The sequence below is a fragment of the Mustelus asterias genome, chromosome 5 (genome assembly GCF_964213995.1).
Source record: "Mustelus asterias chromosome 5, sMusAst1.hap1.1, whole genome shotgun sequence".
Classification (NCBI taxonomy): Eukaryota; Metazoa; Chordata; class Chondrichthyes; order Carcharhiniformes; family Triakidae; genus Mustelus; species Mustelus asterias.
The window spans coordinates 144,294,772-144,308,446 of record NC_135805.1 but is presented as its reverse complement, the minus strand read 5'-3'; the positions used below and the strand labels follow the sequence as shown (position 1 = coordinate 144,308,446).

Sequence of the window (13,675 nt, the reverse complement as noted above, 5' to 3'; positions counted from 1 at the left end):
GTGCTGTAATTTTCTTTGTTCTGAAGGAATCGTGTTTACTTTTTTTCCTTTTTAAATAGTTGTGAAAATTTTCACAATTCACTTACATTATTCCAGCTACATATTTCTTGTTGTTTTTAAATCTCATATTCCACGCTATCCGACTTAATTGATATTGTTTGAAAAAAAATGACTTTATATGATGGCAACTAGGAACAGGAAGGATGTAATTTTCCTGAGAATTTTTGATGTCGAAAATGATTAGAATGGAAGATCTGCAGAGACTGACAAAACACCACAAACTGCTTTGTCTTCTCCATCATTTCTGCCAATCTTATTTCTGAATTTGCATCAGTCGATCTGGTGAACCAGGCCCATTTCCCAATTCTTTTCAGTTTAGATGGAGTACGGTTACGCTCGGATGTCTTGCATTTTTGCCCTGCTCACATTCTGCTGCTGGGGCTGGCTGCGCTTTAGTTAAATTAAAAGCATCTAAATACAGGCAAAGCAGTGTAGATTAGTGAAGGGTTAAATCTGCTTGGAAATTGCATTACTGCTCAGGTTACACATTAGACTTCAACAACAATATGTATTTATATAGGCTCCTTGCATGTCATACAGCATATCAAGCTCTTTCACAGAAGTGTAATCAGATAATTTCGACATTGCCTCAGGCAAGAAATGTTAGGGCAGGTGAATAAACACTTGGTCAAGGAGATACAAATTATAAGTGGAGAGAAGTTCGAAGGTGCCGAGATTTTAGGGAGTGAATTCTGGAATTCGGGCCCAGGCAGCTGAAGGCAGCACTGATAATAGAGGGGCACAACTATTGGGGATGTAGAAGAAGCCAGAATTAGAAAAGCGCTGAGATCTTGTATTGTTATAGGGCTGGAGAACATGCAGAGATCAGGAAGGGCGATTTGAGGGAGATTGAACATGGGAATGAGAATTTTAAAATCAAAACTTTGCTGGACTTGGACACAGTGTCAGTGACCGAATGCAGGATAAAGGATCACCCAGCAGTAAGTGAATATGATTTTGTTGCAAAATAGCAGTGAGCATGGTGAAATAAATTTCTTTCTGTTCAAAAACACTTTGATCCAGCACTTAAATTTTTAATGGATCGTATCTTCCTGGTTCCCTGGCAGTGCATTCGGGGGGTACCAAAATGATGCACTACGGAATCCCTCTAGGAAGTTCCCATGTATGAATTTATCTGGCAATGGTTAAGGGTGAAAGGAGAAAAGTTTAAAGGGAATGTTAGGGGGGGGCTGCTTCGCGCAGAGAGTGGTGGGAGTGTGGAATGAGCTGCCGGATAAAGTGGTAAATGCTTTTAACATTTTTAACATTTAAGAAAAACTTGGACGGGTTCATGGATGAGAGGGGTGTGGAGGGATATGGTCCAAGTGCAGGTCAGTGGGACTAGGCAAAAAATGGTTCGGCACAGCCAAGAAGGGCCAAAAGGCCTGTTTCTGAGCTGTAATTTTCTATGGTTCTAATTGTCCAGAAGGGCTAACCTTTCCTGGACAAATGCACCAGGCTGGGAATCACCAACAAAAAGTGTTTTTAATGGCTAACTTTGGATGGTTCTGCCTGTTTTACCCTGACAGTTACTTTGTTTTTGCCAAGAGCCAGTGTAGATTCAAGAACCTGCTGGATGAATTTTGAACGGTCAATAACGATCAGAATAAAGAATATCTTGGCTGGGGAGTATTGGGTCAGTGACATCAGACAGTGTGTAACCCTGGGAAGATGGTGCCATTGAGATTGTAAGTGTTTAACACAATCACAGATATGGTACTGTGCAGAAGGATGCCATTTGGCCTATCATGTCTGCACTGGTTCTCCAAATGAACATCATGGCTTAGAATCATAGAATCCCTACAGTGTGCAGAATGAGGCCATTCGGCCCATTGAGCCTGCACCGGCAACAGTCCCACCCAGGCCATATCCCTGTAACCCTATGTATTTACCCTGCTCGTCACCCTAACACTAAGAGGCAATGTAGCATGACCAATCAGCCTTACCTTTACATCTTTGGAGTATGGGAGGAAACCAGAGCACCCAGAGGAAAGCCAAGCAGACACTGGGAGAATGTGCAAACTCCACATTGACAATGACCCTTGGCCGAAAATGAACTTGGGTCCCTGGCGCTGTGAGGCAGCAGTGCTAACCACCGTGCTACCCTAAATGGCTTAGTGCCATTCCCCTGCATTTTCCCCATACCCCTGCACATTGTTTCTATTCAATTAATCATCTAATGCCCTCTTCAATGTCTTAATTGAACCTGTCTCCACCACACTTTCAGTCAGTGAATCCCAGACTGGAACCATTCGTTGTGTGCTATGATCATAGAACAAGAACTGGATAGGAGGATCCCAGAATGGAACCCTGGCGCAAAAAAAAAGGTATTTTTATCTCTGGCTTGTCTAACAGCAAACAAAAACATTTATTCAAAATTTTAAAAATAGATTGTAATACAATATTCCTCTACTCCCTCTTTAGCTTACCACTTACACACAAATGTAAAGTTACTACGGGTGACAAAATATATTTGAAACTAAACAGTCTCAAACTGCACACACAGGCATTATTTGTGCATATCTCCTCAGAAACCTTCCTCCCCAGATGATTGTCCTGTTAGAGAGTCTAAATTCCACTCCCAGAAATATGTTTTAAGATCTTCTCTCATAGGAAAATAATTCACTTAATGATCCGCATTCCAAAATCCTGTTTACGTTTTCCAAAAGGCCCAGATGACCAGATATTCCACTCTACTTTTACCAGTGACTGCATGCCGAGATTTTGGTCCAGTCTCTGTGACCCCCCCACTGTCTAAACGATTACATTGTTGCACTACTTTTTCAGGTCCGAATCAAGGTGTTCATTTGTTCACAGACAGTATGAGAATTATTTTTAGAAAGGCTTTTCTTGTATTCTTCACAAATTAGTTTCTTATCTTTGTCTGGTTTTCTGAAACAGAAGTCTGTACTCCACTCGTCTCTGATCACTGAGATTCAGATGTTCTGAAATCTTTTTGTTGCAGCTCTCTGGATCTCAGGACCTTGCACTAGTCCCCTTCTAGTTTTCTCTGTGGAACTCTAGCTTGGGCTTGCATACTCAAATATAAGTTTCCAGCTTCAAGCAGACCTCAGAGACCCATTCTATTCTTCTTCCATTTGCAGGGCTGGGTTGGTGCGGTGTGTGCAGGTGCGCAGGGGTCCAGGGTCCATGCGGTGCATGCAGGGCACCCAGCCCCCTGCACGCACCGCACGGGCCGGGTCCCCTGTGCGCACCAAAACCTAAAGACAATCGGAGGCTGGGTAGGTGACCAAATTTTGTTAGATTGTTAACTTTATTCAGACAAATCTGAGGGGAGAGAAAAATAAAGCAGCCGAGAGATTTGGGGAGGGAATTCCAGAGCTTATGACTTGGGCTTAATTGTGGACAAATTATCCTCAAGATGGACAACCTGTCAGATTGGGAAATGTGGAGGGCAGAGATGTCGCTGGCTTCCAGAGCTGATATAAGTTACGTGAACAGGAAGTGATTGGTTAGGGAGAGATTTGATAAGCTCGGTTGAGCAGTTTAAAATTGAGGTGTTGTCAGGCAGTGAGCCAGTGAGAGTAGATGAATACTGGGGAAGGAAATGAGACTTAATGCGAGTTAGGTTACAGGAATCAGAGTTTCAGAACAGGGATATCGTAGAGCTAAATATCATCAGGTTACTGAGGAGCAACATGTTGATGAGAAATGGAAGAGGGCCAATGATAGAGATAATGATGTGGCAGCAGCAAAGGAACCATCAATGATGCCAAGAGACCGTACCAGACAAAACTAGAGTCCCAGGCTAGCCTCACGAACACCCAACGAGTATGGCAAAGTCTACACACAAAACTGGCTACAAGGTGAAGGTGTGTCGAATCTCTAACAACAGTAAATCCCTTCCCGATGAGCTCAATGCAATCTATGCGTGTTCTGAGCAAGAGGTCAGCGAGCGGTCGTCATCTGCCCTGGTAGCCTTGGTATCAAGTGGCCGAAGTGGTATCCATGGTCATCATTGCAGTTTTTGGATCGACCTTCTTGAAAATTAACTCTCTCAAAACGCCTGGCCCAGATGGGGGTACCAAGACAAGCAGTCAGATCCTGCATGGACCAGCTGGAGTGTTATTCGCAGACATCTTTACCTTCTCCTTGCACCGATCTGAGATCCCTATCTAATTCGAGAAGACAACCATCATCCCTGCACCACAGAAAAGCCAGGCAGTGTGTGCCTTCATGACTACTACCTGGTGGCTCTGAATCCAACATTATGAAGTGCTTTGAAAGGTTAGTCATGGCACACATCAGCTCCGGTCTCCCAGCTTGCCTGGATCTCCTACAGTTTGCCTATAGCCGCAGCAGGTCCACAGCAGAAGCCATCTCCTTGGCCCTACACTCAACTCTGGAACAGCTGGATAACAAGGACACCTATGTCAGACTGTGATTTATTTACTACAGGTCAGCCTTCACCATTAACCCAACAAGACTCGCGTCCAGACTCTGTGGCCTTGGGCTCTGCTCCTTCCACTGCAACTGGATCCGAGGCTTCCTAACCCACAGATAGGCAACAACACTGCCTCCACGATTATCCTCAACATCGGTGCTCCGCAAGTTTGTGCCCTCAGCCTCTTACTATACTTATACACTTATGACTGAGTGGTCAAATTCCACTCCAACTACATTTTCAAGTTTGCTGATCACAGCACCTTAGTGGCCTACTCCTGCTTCTGTTTTGTATGTTTTGTCCTGGTCACTCCACCCTGATGCTATAGTTAAGAAAGCCCACCAAGGCCTCTACTTTCTTTTGGAGGCTAAGAATATTTGGCGTGTCCACGATGACTCTTGCCGTTTTTTGACAGATGCACCATTTAAGAGCATCCTTTCTGGATGTATCACAGCTTCGTATGGCTCCTGCTCTGCCCAAAACTGTAAGAAACTACGGAGGATTGTGAATGAACCTCAGTCCATCACGTAAACCAATCTCCCATCCATTGATTCCATCTACACGTCCCGCTGCCTTGAGAGAACAGCCAGCATAATCAAGGACCCCATGCACCTGGACATACTCTCTTCCAACTTCTTGTGTCGGGAAAAAGATACAGAAGCCTGAGATCACATACCAACTGACGCAAGAACAGCTTCTTCCCTGCTGCCATCAGACTTTTGAATGGACCTACCATACATTAAGCTGATCTTTCTCTACACCCCAGCTATGACCAACGCTATTTTGCACTTCTCCCCTTTGTATTCTGTGAACGGTATGTTTTCTCTGTTTTGTAGAAAGGAACAATACTTTTCACTATATCCCAATACATGCGACAATAATAAATCAGATAAAAATTTCAGTGATTTTCTGGATGCAAATTAATAGATAAGAATTGAACCAGGAATCTTTGACATTTCCAGTCAGCTGGATGACAGGAGGCAGACGCTTGAGAAGGATGACATGGTCAAGCAGGTAAAGGCTCAAGATGGATGAGTGAAGATACTTGATTTACTATTGTCAGTCGGATCGGCAACTATTTGTAATTTTGGGGGAAGTGGTGGCACTGTGGCAGGGTGCAAACTTGACTATGTGATCCTGCAAGAATGGGCATGGATTTGGGTGGTAATGACATGTTTAATGTCTTTGGAGAGGGAAGGGGAAACAGAAGACGTTGCAGAGTATTTCAAGGATAAAGGGGTGAAGGGTGGATTTGTGAAGGAAACGGATAGAAACATACAAAACAGAAGCAGGAGTAGGCCATTCAGCCCTTCAAGCCTGCTCCGCCATTCACTTTGAATATGATTAGCCATGATCAATGATGAGGAGAACTGATATTTTATGAAACAGCTATCAAATCTTCCACAAATATCGTAGTAACATGTGAAATTGTAATATTCTGAAAGATATCCTAAATTAATATAATGCAAGATTTCCTTGCTCTGCTTCTCATTTTAATATTATCATCTCACCCTCACATTGATTTTATACTTAATACAGGGTATCAGAATCAGAGAATGCCTGCCAATGCTCACACAGGAATAGGAACAGGAGAGGGACTGAGTAGAAAGTGGGAATGAATGACCATCCAGAGCATGCATATCTGTTGGATGATCTGGGGGCTGGATGTGGCCTGCAAAACTCCTCTATATGGCCCCTGAGGCAGGTTTCAAATTGTTGTCTAACAGCTGAGTTTAATTTCAAGATTTTGCTTGGAACTGCTCCTCCAATCGGAGGTGGTTTCTCTTCCGTGTTTGCTGCTGATAGCCCGGCTAGTGAGTGTGTAGCAAATGAATGAGAGAAACAATCCATGACTGGTGAAACAGTGATGAGTGTGCTGAAAGCTGGTGTGAGAAAGAAGCAAAGGTATCTCTGGGGTGGGGCAAACTGCAGTCATAGGAGGAGGGTGGGGTGTATGGCAGGGAGCAGGCACGGTGAATCTGGGGTTGGTAAGGTCTTGACAAGGGAAACAGAATGTTTTGTCATTTTTGCAAGACCAAGGAGGAGTTAGTGACTAAATGAACGTGTGGGAAATTTTTGAATGAGTGACTGTGTGTGGTGGGAAGTGAATGAGTAAGTAACTATGTGGGAGAGATGGAGTAATTGTGTGAGAGTGAATGAGTTACTGAGTGGGTGTGTGGGAATAAATGATTGAATGGGAGTGAATGAGTCCGTGAAATGTGTGGGTATGAATCAATGATTGAGTTGATAAATAAGAGTGGGTGCGTAAATGAATGGGTGTCATAGTCATAACGATATACAGCATGGAAACAGGCCCTTCGGCTCAAACGCTGAATGCGTTTCCTAAACTGACCTAGTCCTATTTGCCTGCGTTTTGTCCTATATACCTCTAAACCTTTCCTTTCCATGTGCCTGTCCAAATGTCTTTTAAATGTTATAATCATACCTGCCTCTGCCACTTCCTCTGGCAGCTCATTCCATGCACTCATCACCCTCTAATGTGGAGAAAGTTGTCCCTCAGGTCCTGATAGCAAATAAAAATGTTCAGTGGAGGTACAGGTAATTCCTACATGGGGCATGATAGCAAATCAGCAGGGCAAATAGTTAAAAATAATTGTCAAATTGCTCCTGTATGAAACCAGACACTGTTCTTACACTGGCTTTTGTAATTATCCATAATTGTGCTGGTGGATACTGTGATTTTGGTGTTGACACCAAACATACTCGAGAGTAAGACCACAGTTAATGTGAAAAATTGGAGAAACCTCATTTTTACATCAGCGCTGTTGTATGATGGGTTTCAAAGTCCATTGTGAATGTTAGTGAGTGAGTGACTGGATGAGTGTTAGTGAACAGGTGACAGGATCTATCGCTGAAATTATGAATGAGGGATTGACCAGGGTGCTAGCGTGGAGTGGGAGGGAGGGGGCTGAGATCAGTGGGTCGGATGCATAAGATGACCGTGTCAAGTAACAGTTGGATCAGATTGCAGTCATACCCAGCACACAAAGATGGCTGTAATAGTTGGTGGTTGATCATCTCAGTTTCAAGACATCACTGTAGAAGGTCCTGGAGGTAATGCTTTTGGTCCAGCGATCTCAGTTGCTTCAATGATGATCTTCCTTCCATAAAATCAAAAGGGGGATGTTTGCTAATTATTGCAAAACATTGAGCACCATTCGCAACTCAACATGCCCTTGATATCCAAATGCGGCCTGGTCCAGATAACATCCATTCTTGAGGTGACAAGTAACAAGTAATATACACACCTGAAAAGAGTCAGGCCTTGACCATCTCAAACAAGAGAGACACACCCACTTCTTGACATTCTTTGGCCCTCCCCACTCCTCCCACTATCTAACCTGGGGGATATCATGAACCAGAAACTGAATTGGAATCGTCAAATAAATACTATTATCGCAAAAGCAGGTTGGAGGCTCGGAGTCCAACTGCGAGAAACTCCCCTCGTGACTCTCGAATTATGTGCACCATCTACAAGGCACAAGTCAGGACTGTGATATAATACTCTCCATTTGCATTTTGAATGCAGTGTCAACAACACTCAAGGAGATGGACAACATCCAGTATAAAGCAGGACCTGTCATTGGTACCTGTCAAAAACATTCACTCCTTCCAGGTGAACTGCTGGAACTCAGTAAGATTCCTCAGGCAGCACCTTCCAAATCCTCAGCCATGACCATCTTGAAGGACCGGGGAGCTGATGCGTAGGAACATCATCACCTGAATTCTTCTCCCAACCCTAATTGGCAAATGACGTTACGCTCAGTTGTTAAATTGGAGATAGCAATCGATAAACAAGGAATAATACAGTTTCACAGGAGGGATAGTAAAGGTTTAGAAAATGTTCAAAAGGCTGATTCCTGGGCTAAAGATTCACAAGGATGAAACTATACACATTGGATTTTGGAAGAATGGGACTTAATTTTATTGAAATATAGAAAATTGTGAGTGAGGTGACTTGACATGGCTGATGATGAGAAGATGTATCCTATCGAGGCAGACCCTGAATTAAGGACCGAGATGGCTGCAAATTATATGTGAAGACACTTGGATTCATTCAGAAGAACTTGTTCTTTCAAATGTGAATGAGTTAGAGAATTGGTCAGTTAATAATCACAACACAATATGTGTTGTGTTTTGTTATGATTCAGGTTAGAAACTCCAAAGTGTTTTATGGAGCCCACCTGAATCATTAGTTTTGTATCTTGAATTTGGCTACAATAAGCATTGGATGCTTCTCTTCAGGTGTGATTCACATGATCGGGGAAGGAACTTTTATCAAACAAAGTTCATTTACGAATATGGTTAACATGTACAGTAAGTAAATTAGCAAGAACTTTATCAATTGCAAACAAGAAACAAAACAAGTTCATTTATTAGTCGCAATTAAAGCTTACATTAAAACTGTAATGATATTACTATGAAATTCCCCTTGTCGCCACAGTCGGGCACCTGTTTGGGTCAATGCACCGAACCATCACGTCATTCAAAATGTGGGAGTAAACCGGAGAAACCCACACAGACATGGGGAGAATGTACAAACTCCACACGGACAGTGACCCAAACCAGGAATCAAACCTGGGTCCCTGGCACTGTGAAGAAGCAGAAGTGCTACTGTGCTGCCCAAAGAACCACTATAATGTATAACTATTAATGAACATATGTAATCTTTTCCAATTAAAACCAAAATCTAATAAACAAAGCCCTTTACACAGGTTTATCACCATCACTTTCTGCACACTCTGGCAAAAATACACAGCAGATTGTCTTTCTTGGTGCCAGAACCCATTTTGACCATGGTTCCTTAAGAGGCCAAAGAACAGTTTGTCAGTTACACTGATTTAAAAACCACTGTGATTCACTCGAACACCAGATGTTTCACTCTGCATACTGTGCAGAATCATGATGCCAACAGTTCATTTTAGATGATGGTACAATTTCAGCAAACAGTCTGATTCCATGTTGTTGTCCTTTCCTTTGATCCACATTGGTGCGAAACTTCCACTCCCAATTTGGATCAGTTTTACCCAATAGAATGCCCAATGATGCAGAAAGTCGAATTGCCTTTATTAAATGTAGAAGTAACAATATTCCCAGGTAGATAAAGAAAGCTTGGCAGTCATATATGCAGTCAAAAAGTTTCTTCAGTACATTTATGATTGGCATTTTGCAATAGTTTCGGACTACAAGCCATTGCTGGGCTTGTTTCGAAAAAATAAACCAGTGTTATCAACAGTTTCAGCAAGCATGCAGAGGTGAGCTCTTTTATTGTCAGCAGACAATTATACTTTTCAGCATCACCCAGGGATACAGATATCAAATGCAGATGTGCTCAGTAGGTTACCATTGCCACAGACAGTGGCATCACTGCCGGTTCCACAAGTGATAATGCTGGCACTGCTAATGATAGAGACGTTGACAGTCTCAGTGAAACACATTAGGATGTGGACAGAAAGAGACAGTATTATCCAACTTTAAGAGGATTGTGATGCAACGGTGGCTATATGAGAATTCAAAGCTGCTTGCACCCTCGCAACAAAGGAGGATGGAGATAATTTGTGAAGACTGGACATTGATGTGGGTGGCTTCGGTTATAGTCCCATCTCAAGGGAGATGCCTCTTGTTGCAAGAACTGCACAGCTCATATCCGTGACAAAGCACAATGAAAGAAAAAAACTATCCAGAAGTTACGTTTGGTGGCTAGGCCTTGATAGAGAAATAGAAATGTTGGTTCGTCAATGTTCTAATTGTTAAGTTTAACAAGTTTTTCCGCCACCGGCTCATATGCATTCTTGGGAGTGGCCAGGGAGACCCTGGAAAGAATACATATCGACTTATCAGGACCAGTTATGGGCCGTATGTTTCTGATTTTAGTGGACGTACACTTGAATTGCCTGGATGTCGAGTTGATGAAGTCAACAAAGGCTGCTGTCACCATTGATAAATTAGGTTATCCCATTCATGTTATCCCAGAGGGAGGTCTTAGTATCAGACAATGACACATGGTTCACGTGCAGGAATTTCAGAAATGTGTAAACTCAAATGGCATTTGGTATGTTATGTCAAGCTATTATTAGCTAGCCTCAAATGGGTGAGCGAAATAAGCTGCAAATTTTCTGGACACCAGTGAAGAAACAATAGGTCTTTTGTATTGCAGCTCTTTGTCTAATAGCACCATGCCAAATGTGACAGCATGTGTCATGGCTGCCGAGCCACGAATGGAACATAGAAACTAGAAGCAGTACGACATTCGGCCCTTCGAGCCTGCTCTGCCATTTATCTTGATCATGGCGGATCATCAAATTCAATATCCTGATTCCCCTTCCTCCCATATCCCTTTAGCCCCAAGAGCTATATCTAATGTCTTCCTGAATTAGACAACGTTTTGGACTCGACTACATCCGGTGGTAGTGAATTCCATACATTCACCATCCACTGGGTGAAGAAATTCCTCCTCACCTCAGTTCTAAAACGTTTACCCCTTATCCTTAAACGATGGTCCCTAATTCTGGATTCCTCCAACATTGGGAATGTTCTTTCTGAATCTACCCTGTCTAATCCTGTTAGAATGTTATAGTTTTCTATGAGATCCCCTCTCACTGTTCAAAACTCCAATGAATATAATCCTAACCGATTGAGTCTCTCATATGACAGACCTGCCATCCCAGGAATCAGCCTGGTAAACTTTTGCTGTATTCCCTCAATAGGAAATGCATCTTTCCTCAGAAAAGGACACCAAAACTGCCCGCAAAACTCCAGATGTGGCCTCGTCAAGCTCTATACGGTTGCAGCAAAACATCCTTATCCCTCAACACAAATCATCTCATTATGAAGCCCAACATACCATTTGCATTCTTTATTTCCTGCTGTACCTGAGCACTTACTTTCAGCGACTGATGCATGAGGACTCCAAGGTCTTGTTGAGTATCCACCTCTCTCAATTTACACCCAATCAAGTAATAATCTGTCTTCTGTTATTGCTAGCAAACTGGATAACCTCACATTTATCCACATTATATGGCATCTGCCATGCAGATGCCCACACACTCAGCCTGCCCAAATCACGCTGAAGCATCTCTGCATCCTCCTCACAGCTCATCCACGCCCCCACCCAACTTTGTATCATCTGCAAATTTGGAGATAATATATTCAGTTCCCTCTGCCAAATCGTTAATATATAATGTGAACATTTGTGGCCCTAGCACAGATCCCTTTGGAACACCACTAGTCAATTACTGCTAATCAGAAAAAGACCCATTTATGCTAACTCATTGCTTCCTATCTGCTATGCAGCTTTCTATCCACCTCAAGACATTACCTGCAATCCCATATGTTTCAACTATACATAGTAGTCTGTTCTGTGAGAGCTTGTCGAAAGCTTCTGAAAGTCTAAATAAACCACAACCACTGGTTCTCCTTGGTCAACTCTACTATGCTCTTTAAGGACACGTTTGGATATGATCTTTCCAGACTTGTCAGGGAGGGTGAAGGCTTGGCAAGCCTCTCAGAAAGAAAATCACGTGTCAAGGAAGAACGATAAGAGTTTTCCAAAATGAGGACTAATCCTGGTCAGAAATTCTGCAGCAGGACCAGCATGGTGGCGAGACAGATAGTGGAAAGAACAGAACTGGTCTATATCGTAGAGATTTGTGTTACGTTAAGAAACATGTCGACCACCTGAGCAAGAGAGCAATGCCTGATTCAAAGGATCAACAGGAGACTCCATCAGTAAATTTAGATCCACCCTGATTGGTTACAGTGGTCTGTGGTGCAAATGTGGAACCAAAGCAAATAGTGGATTCAGTAACTGAGAATACAGTAGCTGTGGAAGAAGAGCTCTACCGTGGGTTAATAAGTTTGCCTTTCACTTAACCCTGACCAGATTTTTACTTTCTATGCAAACTGAGATCACAGTTGAGACATTCCACGAGAGTTTTGAACTCGCCAGATCGACAATGCTTCTGAAAAGTTGCCTTTGGGTTTTCCTGATGTTTTCTGAAAATTGTTGCTTATGATAATTTGTCTCCTTTGTTTCCTCCTTAGGTGATTTCAGGAGTTAGAGCAGGAAGGAATGGGGTACCGTGGTCCCTTTATCAATCACGTGATTGGCCCAGACCCTATGGCGTGTTGAGGCGGGAAGCTGAGCCAATCAAGTGCAAGGGTGTGTATCTTGGGTCGTGGAGAATCCTCAGTTAGAGGCAGGGTGAAGTAATGTACAATTGCAAGGTTATTTTGTATGACCCTATTCGTGTACATATTTGTTTGTTCATTGGCAATAAAACTTTTTGTTCCTTAAGCCTCATCATGTCACCTTTGATTCATTCCAGGGTCTATATTCAGTTTGGGCTCTCCTTGTTGTACATTTTTTTAAAAACTCATCTTGTGTATTTTTATATTACTTGCTACATTACCCCCATAGTTTATCATCTCCCAATTTATTCTGTTTTGGTCAACTTTTGTTTATTTTTCAAACTTTACAAAATTTCCTAAAATATAATTTATTAGTATCTCAAGTAGTCTTATATTAACACTACAATGACGTTACTGTGAAAATCCCCGAGTCGCCACACTCCGGCGATGATTCAGGTACACCCAGAGGGAGAATTTAGCATGTCAATAACCTAACTAGCATGTATTTCGGATTGTTGGAGGAAACCAGAACACCCAGAGAAAACCCACGCAGGCACAGGGGGAACATGCAGATTCTGCACAGACAGTGACCCAAGCCAAGAATCAAACCTGGGTCCCTGGCGCTGTGAGCCACCAGTGCTAACCACTGTGCCACCATGCCACCCCTCTGCCTTAACTGCCTTCCATTCGGCAGGCACCTCTCTTGTAGCTAGAGAGGGTTGGAAATTTAGCGTCAGAGCCAGTCTCCTCTACTGCCTCAGACAGCAGCCTAGGATACATCTCATCTGGGCCTGGGGGTTTATCCATATTTAAGCCCAGTAAAACCACTAACACCTCATCCCTGCCAATGCTAATTGGATGAGCTATATCAAACTTACCCTCCCTTTTTCCTTTACTTTAGTCTTTTTCAATAGTAATTAGAGATGCAAATGTTTATTTAATACGTCTTCTAGCTCTTTCAGCTCTACACACAAGTTGCCACTTCAATCGCTAATGTGCCCAAATTTTTATGTGGGTATACTCTTGCACTTTATATACATCTAACACACTTTGGAATTT

At 42.7% G+C, this 13,675-nt stretch overlaps 1 long non-coding RNA gene across 2 annotated transcripts in view; it reads left to right on the top strand.

Annotated features, from left to right (window-relative positions):
- Positions 1–12,780, top strand: part of LOC144494175 (uncharacterized) — a 29,273-nt gene extending 16,493 nt beyond the window's left edge. The window contains exons 5-6 of one of the 2 annotated variants that reach the window (XR_013497830.1): positions 2,288–2,387; positions 12,530–12,780. This is a non-coding gene — a long non-coding RNA (uncharacterized LOC144494175). The remainder of the gene's footprint in view (positions 1–2,287; positions 2,388–12,529) is intronic. The other variant, XR_013497831.1, reaches the window with a different exon arrangement.
- Positions 12,781–13,675: the final 895 nt, after the last annotated feature.